General features: G+C 42.9%; 1 pseudogene; it reads left to right on the forward strand.

Moving 5' to 3' along the window:
- The first annotated feature begins 6,551 nt into the window (after positions 1-6,551).
- LOC100606787 lies at positions 6,552-8,063 on the forward strand (annotated as a pseudogene).
- Positions 8,064-9,736: the final 1,673 nt, after the last annotated feature.

The raw sequence follows: 9,736 nt of genomic DNA on the forward strand, positions 1-9,736 counted from the left end.
GAGTTTTACACACACGCACATACACACACGGAGAGAGAGAGAGACAGAGAGAGAGAGAGAGAGAGCTGCGGTCTCCCTAAGTAGCCATCTCTTCTGTAGGGAAGCCCTTTCTTCTACAGGGAAGGAAAAACTTTCCTTACAGTTAATTGGCCAGAATACAATTAATTAACTTCCAGCATCACACAGGGACTTTGTATTGAAAAAATGACAAGAACAACTTGAAGAACTGAAAAGATGGCAGGGGAAGGGTGAAGATGTCTCTTGATCCAGGAGCTGCACCTCTAACCCTGGCTGTGTGGGTCCATGCTAGAGGGTGTCTGAGAGCAGAAGTGGAGGGGCTGGGGGGATTTGGGAGAGGCCTGCCGATTTTCTGGGAGGAGGCATCCAGGGGCAGGCTTTGGAAAGCTCTAGGGAAAGGGTGGGATAGCCACTGCGAGGGCGGAGAGAAGGGCAGTGAGGGCTGGGCTGAGCCGCTGGGGCTGGGGCTACTGGCTAGCAGGGGCATGTGGCTGAGAGGCCAGGTAGGGCAGCTGGGAGAATCCGGCCCCACAGGCGGCACCTGCACCGCCCTCCCAGCCCCGCGTTGAATAACCTGGTCATGTTGCTCCTCTCCAGGGGGGTCTCAGCTTTTCTGTCCATTACATGAGAGTTTGATTCATTTTGTTTTTCATTCTCTTTTTTATTTATTAGTCACTCATTCAACAAATACTTACCAAACTCCTGCAGGAGGCATGTAATGTCAGAGTTAGTAGTGATATTAGTTGACTTGCTTAGCTGAGCCTCAGTTTCCTTGTCTGGAAAATGGAGATGATCATTGTACCTGTCTCCAGGCATTCATGTTGATTACAGGAATGTGCTATGTGTAAAGTGCTGACAATGGAGCCTGGCACATGGTAAGCCCTCGGCCAATGCTAGCTGCTGTCTTTGTGTTCCACGGAACTGTGCTGGATCCTGGAGATATGGTGATGAGAAAAGCAGGACAACTGCTGCCCTGGCACTACCAGTCTAGTGCAGGATTCCTCCAATGCCGTGATCAAATAATATCTCAAAACAGAATGGCGATAAATGATGGTAAGAGATCTGAAGTGGCATCGCAGAGTCCCATGACCCTAGGACCTGGCCAGGCATGGGGATCATGGAAGGTTTCCATGAGGAAGGAGTTCTCAGGCCAAGATCTGAAAAATGAGGGGGCTTCACTAGGTGAAGTGGAGAAAGAAACCTCCCCGGCAATGGGGGCAGTGTGTGTACAAACCCTGAGGTGGGTGAAGCCAGCATGCTGGAGAGACTGAGAGGAAGCCCGAGGGTCCCAACTCTGGGTGGCAAGAAGATCCCAAAGAGGGAGTCAGGGCTGCCCGAGCCTGACCCTGGGGCCCTTATTATAGACTTGGTGTTTTATCCTCAGTGAAATGGGAAGCCATTGAATAGCTATCAGCAGACGAATGACATGATCATTGTGAGTGTGTGTGTGTGTTTCTAAAAAAATGTATCTCAGCCAGGCACAGTGGCTCACACCTGTAATCCCAGCACTTTGGGAGGCCAAGGTGGGAGGATCGCTTGAGGCCAAAAGTTTGAGACCAGCCTGGGCAACATAGGGAGACCCTGTCTCTTAAAACAAAGAGTGGGGGAGGTGAAAGGAGACTTTTCTCTGCCTACTCTTTTGTACCTTTCTAATTTTGAACCATGTGTTTACCAGTTTAAATCAATCCATCAAAACCTTAAAAATAAAGCAGCTCCTCTGGCTGCCACGTGGAGACCAGAAGATGGACTGAGAGGAGAAGGCAGCAGGTCAGTGAGGCACCCACCGGGGTCGTCTGGGGTCATACCTGAGGTTCATTGCTTTACGCCAAGGAAATCAAGGACAGGAACACATGAGGCACACAAGGAGTGAGGTTAAGAGCAGAGGTTTAAATAGGCAAAAGAAAGAGAAATGCTCTCCTTCCTGCAGAGAAAGAGGAGCTCCCAAGAGGGTCTTCTGGTTCCATGGTGAAATGCACCAGGTTTTATAGATGAGCTTGAGGAGACAGTGTCTGATTTACATAAGGCCCAGAAGATTGGGCAAACCAGGTGTTGCATTTACATAGCTCACGAAGAAGCTGGCTTCCCCACCCTAATCTTTTTTCGAGGCAGAGTCTCGCTCTGTCATCCAGGCTGGAGTGCAATGGTGTGATCCCAGCTTACTGCAACCTCCACCTCCTGGGTTCAAGTGATTCTCCTGTCTCAACCTCCCAAGTTGAGACTACAAGCTGGGACTACAGGCACACGCCACCATGCCCGGCTAATTTTTGTATTTTCAGTAGAGACAGGGTTTCGCCATGTTGGCCAGGTTGGCCTCGAACTCCTGACCTCAACTGATCCTTCCTCCTCGGCCTCCCAAAGTGCTGGGATTACAGGCGTGAGCCACCGTGCCCGGCCCCTAATCTTTTATTATGAAGATGGGTCCTCTACCTGGCTGGCTCCAAGTTCCCTGTTTCTTTCTGTACATGTCGTGACAAAGAAAAGGGAAAATGGAGCCTCCATGTTGAAGATACCTGGCTTTCAGATAGCCTTGTCCTATTGGCACAGCTGCCGGCATTCACCTGTGCAAGCTTCCAGCTTGCTTATCTATGTCTGCAGCACAATTTTACAGGCTGCTCTTTGTTAGAAAAGAAATGATTTGGGGACTGCTTTTTGTTAAGAGGGAAGCCTTACCGAGGACTATCTTACCCTCGCTAGCTGCCTAAATCATTTCTTTTTAGCTCCTGTATCACTGGGAGGCCTACACTGTGGGGGTATAGAGAAACAGATGGAGTCAAAGACATTCATGTGCCAGGCGCGGTGGTTCACACCTGTAACCTCAGCACTTTGAAGGGCCGAGGCAGGCATATCGCCTGAGGTCAGGAGTTTGAGAACAGCCTGACCATGAAACCCCGTCTGTACTAAAAACACAAAAATTAGCCGGGTGTGTTGGCGGGTGACTGTAATCACAGCTACTCAGGAGGCTGAGGCACGAGAATCACTTGAGCCCGGGAGACGGAGGTTGCAGTGATCTGAGATTGTGCCACTGCACCCCAGCCAGGGCAACAGGGTGAGACTTCATCTTGAAAAAGAAAAAAAAAAAAAAAAAAGACATTCATGAAGTAAAACTGAGTTCTCTGGATAGCCCCTTCTGCTCTGATTCTGTCCTCATCTTAAAGGAAACATCTGAGACAGGAAAGAGATTTCCCTGGGGACCTTTCATCCAACGCTCCTTTGTCTCTAAAAGATGCTTGCTTTGCACTGGTGACAGAAAAAGTGGAGTCTAAAGAAAGAACGCAGGACCTGAGGAAAAATGGCAAGGGGCAGTGTTAGAGGAGGACCACTCCAGCAATCTCTTCTCTCCAGAGCTGTTTCCTCTGCCTGGCAGAATCCTGGATGTGGGAGTACTCAGGGGATTCATCTACCTATAGTTGCAGGCACACGTATGGCTCACTGGTACCCACATGGCATTCCAAGAGCACCCTGTCTAAGGCAACAAGAACCTCCTGCCTGCTAGCTCATAGGAAACCTCTCCCATGGAAAATGAAGCCAATTCTATGACTTGAAGTTTGGGGGTGTGTTTGTTGAATGGAATAGCTGACTTCTGTTTAAAATGCAAATACCTTTAAGAGAGACAACATACGCAGCTAGAATTCGTCCAACAAGAGTACAAAGCAACCCTTATAAACCTGTGAGCCACATGGCTCAGTTTCACAATAGGGTCATAGTCAGAGAAACTCAGTTCACCAACAAAAGTAATTCCAGTTTGTCAGTTTCTCATAAACAGACACATCACCTGACCCAACAATTGCACTCAGATATTTATGCAAGCAAAATGAAAACGTATGTCCACACAAAGACTTTTACATGAATGTTCATAGCAGCCCTATTCAAAACAACCCCAAACTGAAAACGACCGCAGCATCCATCAATTAGTAAATGCATAAACAAATTGTGGTGTGCCTGGTATATTACTCAGCAATAAACAGGATAAACAGCAATAAACAGGAGCAAAGATGGACACATGCAGCAACACGGATGACTCTCAAGTGAAAGAAGTCAGACACAAAAGGCTAATCCTTGTATGATTACATGTATGTGACATTCTGGAAAAGGACAAAACCATAGGGACAGAAATTAAATGGAGATAGGTTGAATTATTTTTAATGCAAATCAGTGGTTGCCAGGAGCAGGGGATGGAAGAGGAACTGGAAGAGGAACTACAACCTATGAAATCTTTGTATAGGTTAATGGCATAACTTTGTTATGTAATTGGCTTTGTGGCTTGCTCGTCTGCATCTCTCTGTATTTACATCTGTGTGTGTATATAAAGATGAATACCGCAGCTTTGTTTTTTACCAGCTCGAATAGAGAGGAGAGGGTGCCCTGGGCACCTCTACACCCAGCTCTGTCTCCTCTCTATTACTTGATCTCAGGTAAGGATGGATTCTTCAACACTGTTACAGGAAACAGCAAACATCCTTCTAACTAAAAGGGCATGGGGGAATTTTCAAGGTAATGGAAATGTTCTGTATCTTGACTGTGACGGTGGTTACATGGCTGTAGGCGGTCATCAAAATTCACTAAACTGTACACCTCCAAAAGTGAATTGTACTGCATGTAAATTACACCTTGATAGAGCTGACTTGGAAAAAAAGCCCTCATATTCCTTGCTTGCTTTTCTCGCTCTGTGAAGTGCATAAGCAGTCTTTAGCCACACTTCTTTAAAATCCCTTTTGTCTCCCACATGCTGCTTTTGTCGCCTGTCATTTTGTCGCTGCCAAAAAGGAAACATTCTCCGCATGCTCTCTGCCCTTCCCCAACCCCTGCAGTTCTGAGCCTCCCAATCCTGCACCACAAAAACCCCAAAAACAACATCTGGGTGGGAAAGCTGGAAGTCTTTTTTTTTTTTTTTTGAAGAACATGGTATCTTTCTTGCTTTTATTATTATTTTTAATTGACACACAATTGTGCATATTTATGCAGCACAGTGTGATATTTCAATACACGTATATGATGCACAATCATCAAATAAGGATAATTAGCATATACATCACCTCAAACATTTATCATTTCTTTGTGTTGGGAACATGCAAAATCTGCCTTTCTGACGAATTGGAAATATACAATAAGTTGTTCATTGCAGTCGCTCTACAGTGCTGTAGAATACTAGAACTTATTCCTCCTATCTGGACACACTTTTGTATCTGTTAACCAACCTCTGGCTTTCCTCCCATCCTACCTTTCCCTGACTCTAGTAACCATTATTCTACTCTCTAATCCTATGAGATCAACTTTTTCAGCTAACACATAGCAGTAAGAACATGCAGTATTTATCTTTCTGTGCCTGCTTATTTCACTTAACATCGTGCCCTCCAAACTCATTCACATTACCATGAATGACAAAATTTCATTATTTTTGATGGCTGAATAATATTCCATTGTGCATATATACCACATTTTCTGTTGAGGAACACTTAGTTTGAGTTCATGTCTTGGCTATTGTGAATAGTGCTGCAATAAACATGGGTGTACAGATATATCAACAAACTGATTTCATTTCCTTTGGACAGTCACCCAATAGTGGGTCTTCTGGATCATATGGCAATTCTATTTTTAGTTTTTTGAGGAACCTCCATAGTGTTTCTATAATGGCTATACTAATTTACCTTCCCACCAACAGTGCATAAAGAGTTTCTCTTTCTCTGCCTCCTTGCCAGTATTTGTTAATTTTGTCTTTTTAGTAATAGCCATTTTAACTGGGGTGAGATGATACCTCATTATCATTTTGATTTGCATTTCCTTGATGATTAATGATGTTAGGCATTTTTCTGATATGCCCATTGGCCATGCATATGTCTTCTTTTGAAAAATGTCTATTCAGATTATTTGCCCATTTTAAAATTAGATTATTTGGCTTTGTTGTTTTTATTGTTTTGCTGTTGGTTTGTTTGCATTCCTTATATATTCTGGTCTCAAACTCCTGGCCTCAGGCCATCCTCCCTTGGCCTCCCAAAGCACTGAGATTACAGGTGTGAGCCACTGCACCCAGCTTTTATATATTCTGTTTATTAATTCCTTATCAGATGAATAGTTGCAAATATTCTCTCCCATTCTGTAGGTTGTCTCTTCACTCTGTTGACTGCTTTCTTTATGTGTAGAAGCTTTCTAGCTTGAGGTAATCCCATTTATCTATTTTTGCTTTTGTTGCCAGTGCCAAAAAACCTTTGCCCAGAGCAAAGTCCTCCCGAAGTGTTCCCCCAATGTTTTCTTCTAGTAGTTTTGTAGTTTCAAGTCCTGCATTTAAGTCTTTAATCCCTTCTGATTTGATTTTTTCTACATGGTGAGCGATAAAAGTCTAGTTTCGTTTTTCTGTATATGTATATCCAGTTTTTCCAGCAGCATTCATTGAAAAGACTGTTCTTTCACCATTGAATGAATGTTCTTGGTGCCTTTGTTGAAAATCAGCTGGCTGGTCTCAGGGGAGACTCTGCTCTGGGAGGGAGAAAGAGGTGGGACCTCGTGCAAGCCGTGAAGGTGCACGGTAGGCAGCTGCAATGGTGCTGCTGCGCACCCTAAGCAGGTATCTGCCGCTCATGGTCCAGGAGTACCTGGAGTTCCGCCTGCCAAACCCTGAATTGTAATTGTCTGATGTTGAAGCTTAAATGCCTCAGGAAATAAAGTCTTTGCTTTCGTTTTTTGGAGGTCAGTTCACCAGCAGTCAAGAAACATGGAAATTCACCATTTTAAATTCTTAGCATTCCCTCTGAAGATATTGCAAGAAATTTCACGAAATGGACAGTCTATGTGTGAACTATAGGATCATGGACAATCTCCCAAGGAGCTTTACAGTTCCCTTAAAAATTACCCTGTGGACAAGATGGTTCCGTTTCTACATTCAGACTCTACATATAAAATAAAGATTCACACTTTTAATAAGACTGACACAAGAAGGGAAAAATCAAGCGAACAGATGCACTTGAATGTCTGCCATTTGAAGAAAAAGTGAATTGAAAGAAACCACAACATACATTCTCTGTTTTGGAGGATCACGGTTTGGACCCAAACTGCATCCCTGAGAATCCACATAATAATTACTTTGGCAGATGGATTGCAGATGCACGGATAGAGCTTATTGAGTCATACAGTGTCAAAAAGAGGCACTTTGTTGGAAATACAAGTATGGATGCTGGTTTGTCATTCATCATGGCTAACCATGGGAAAGTGAAAGAAAATGATATTGTCTTTGATCTGTCTGTTGAAGCAGCAGTGTACTGTAAACTGGGTCTTCTTGAAACTCACTCCAACCAAATGGATAAGCTTCTGTTTAAGAAAGCAAAGGAAAGCTTTTCTGTTCCTCTTGACAACTAGTTCTTCTAGGTGGCCTCCTGATAGCATGTGCTCATTTTGGTGCATATGTTTATGGGACAGACATAAACCACAACATAGCTCATGGCTTGGGAATGGCCAGTAGGAAAAACCAGATATGGAGAGGACCAGATGAAAACATTAGGGCCAATCTTTGTCAATACGGTTTAGAGAAGTATGACCTTGAAGTCCTGGTTTCAGATGCATCTAAACCTTCCTGGAGAGAGGGCACATATTTTGATCCTCCATGTGGTATCAGGGAATCTACGAGAAGAACAGGTTCACTGAAGGAAATACCAAATGAGATAGAAAAATGTCCAGAAAGCCACATTCCTGTTTCCTTGAGTTATCATCTGAGTGATATGTTTTTTGACTTGTTAAACTTCTCAGCTGAGACCCTTGTGGTAGGTGGAAGACTAGTCTATTGGTTACTAATGTATATACCAGAATACACTGAAGAGATGGTGCCCTGGCATCCTTGCCTAAAACTCATTAGCAACTGCGAGCAGAAGCTTTCCAGTCACACATCAAGGTGCTTGATAACAATGGAAATGGTGAAGAAATTTGAGAACTGCGACCGGTATTCACATCTGCAAAGTGATCATTTTCTGCCATACCAAGGTCATAATTCCTTCCATGAGAAATGTTTTAGTGGGGTAACAGAAAGAATTGCCAAGGAAGAACAATCCAGCCAGGAATGAAAATTAAGATTTTGACAATGAAGAAAGGATGAGAATTTGATAGAAAAGACATGTGGATGTGAACTTTCATGTATGATCCAGACAATATGTCCTGTTTTTAAATATTTTATATAAAAAAGGTACAAAGGTACAAAGTAAATTGAGCAATGCTTTTAAAGTTACCTTTGTTTTATAGAGTTTTTTGTTGTATGTGTTACAATTCTTTTTTTTTTGAGACAGAGTCTTGCTCTGTCGCCCAGGCTGGAGTGCAGTGGTACGATCTTAGCTCACTGCAACCTCCACCTCCCAGGTTCAAGCGATTCTCCTGCCTCAGTCTCCTGAGTAGGTGGAATTACAGGTGCGTGCCACCACGCCCAGCTAATTTTTGTATTTTTAGTAGAGACAGGTTTTCCCCATGTTGGTCAGGCTGGTCTCAAACTCCTGACCTTGTGATCCACCCACCTCAGCCTCCCAGAGCGTTGGGATTACAGGCGTGAACCACCACACCATGTTACAGTCCTTTGGATCTTATTTAATTTATATTTGTACTTTCAAGTATTAATGGAGATTGACTCAAAACAGTTTTTTTAAAAACAATCTACAAAGGGAATTAATATTATTGACTTTTAAAACATATCTGCTGGATATATTATAAGCAATTAATAGTAGTTAAGAATTTATTCATTAAAACTGGGCACAGGGGCTCACACCTGTAATCCCAGCACTTTGAGAGGCCAAGGCAGGCAGTTCATTTGAGATCAGGAGTTCAAGACCACCCTGGCCAACAGGGTGAAACCCCATCTCTACTAAAAATACAAAAACTAGTGGGGCGTGGTGGCAGGTGCCAATAGTCCCAGCTGCTCAGGAGGCTGACACGTGAGAATCGCTTGAACGCGGGAGGCGGAGGTTGCAGTGGGCCGAGATCACGGCACTGCACTCCAGCCTGAGCAACAGAGTGGGGCTCCATCTCAAAACAAAAAAAAAAAAGAAAAGAAAGAAAGAATTTATTCATGAGGTAGATTTGTTTAATTTGGTTTATGATTGTCATCGAGTTACATTGCCACCAATAAACCATACTGAGAATTTCTAAGAAAACAAAAATGAAAGAAAAAAATTAGTTGGCTGTAAATACATGGATTTATTTCTGGGTTTTCCATTCTGTTCCATTCATCTATATATCTGTTTTTATGCCAGTACCATGGTTATTTTGGTTAAGATAGCTTTGCAGTATATTTTAAAGTCAGGTAGTGAGATGATTCCAGCTTGTTCTTTTTGCTCAGAATTGCTTTGGCTATTTGGGATCCCCATATGAATTCTAGGATAATTTGTATATTTCTGTGAAGAATTTCATTGGTATTTTGATGGGATTACAATTGAATCTGTAGGTCACTTTTGGTAGTATGACCATTTTCACAATATTAATTCTTCCAATTCATGAACATGTGAAACGTTTCCATTTTTTGTGACCTCTTCAATTTCTTTCATCAATGTTTTATCATTTTCCTTGTAAAGATCTTTCACCTCTTGGTTACTTTTATTCTTAGGTATTTTAGGGTTTTTTGTATTATAGTTATTCTAGTCATGTGAGATTTCTTCCTCAATTTCTTTTTTGCTAGTTCATTTTTGGTGCGTAGAAACACTACTGGCTTTTATATGCTGATTTTGTATCCTGCAATTTTACTGTATTTGCTTAT

This window comes from Nomascus leucogenys, chromosome 7b (assembly GCF_006542625.1).
Source record: "Nomascus leucogenys isolate Asia chromosome 7b, Asia_NLE_v1, whole genome shotgun sequence".
Taxonomy (NCBI): domain Eukaryota; kingdom Metazoa; phylum Chordata; class Mammalia; order Primates; family Hylobatidae; genus Nomascus; species Nomascus leucogenys.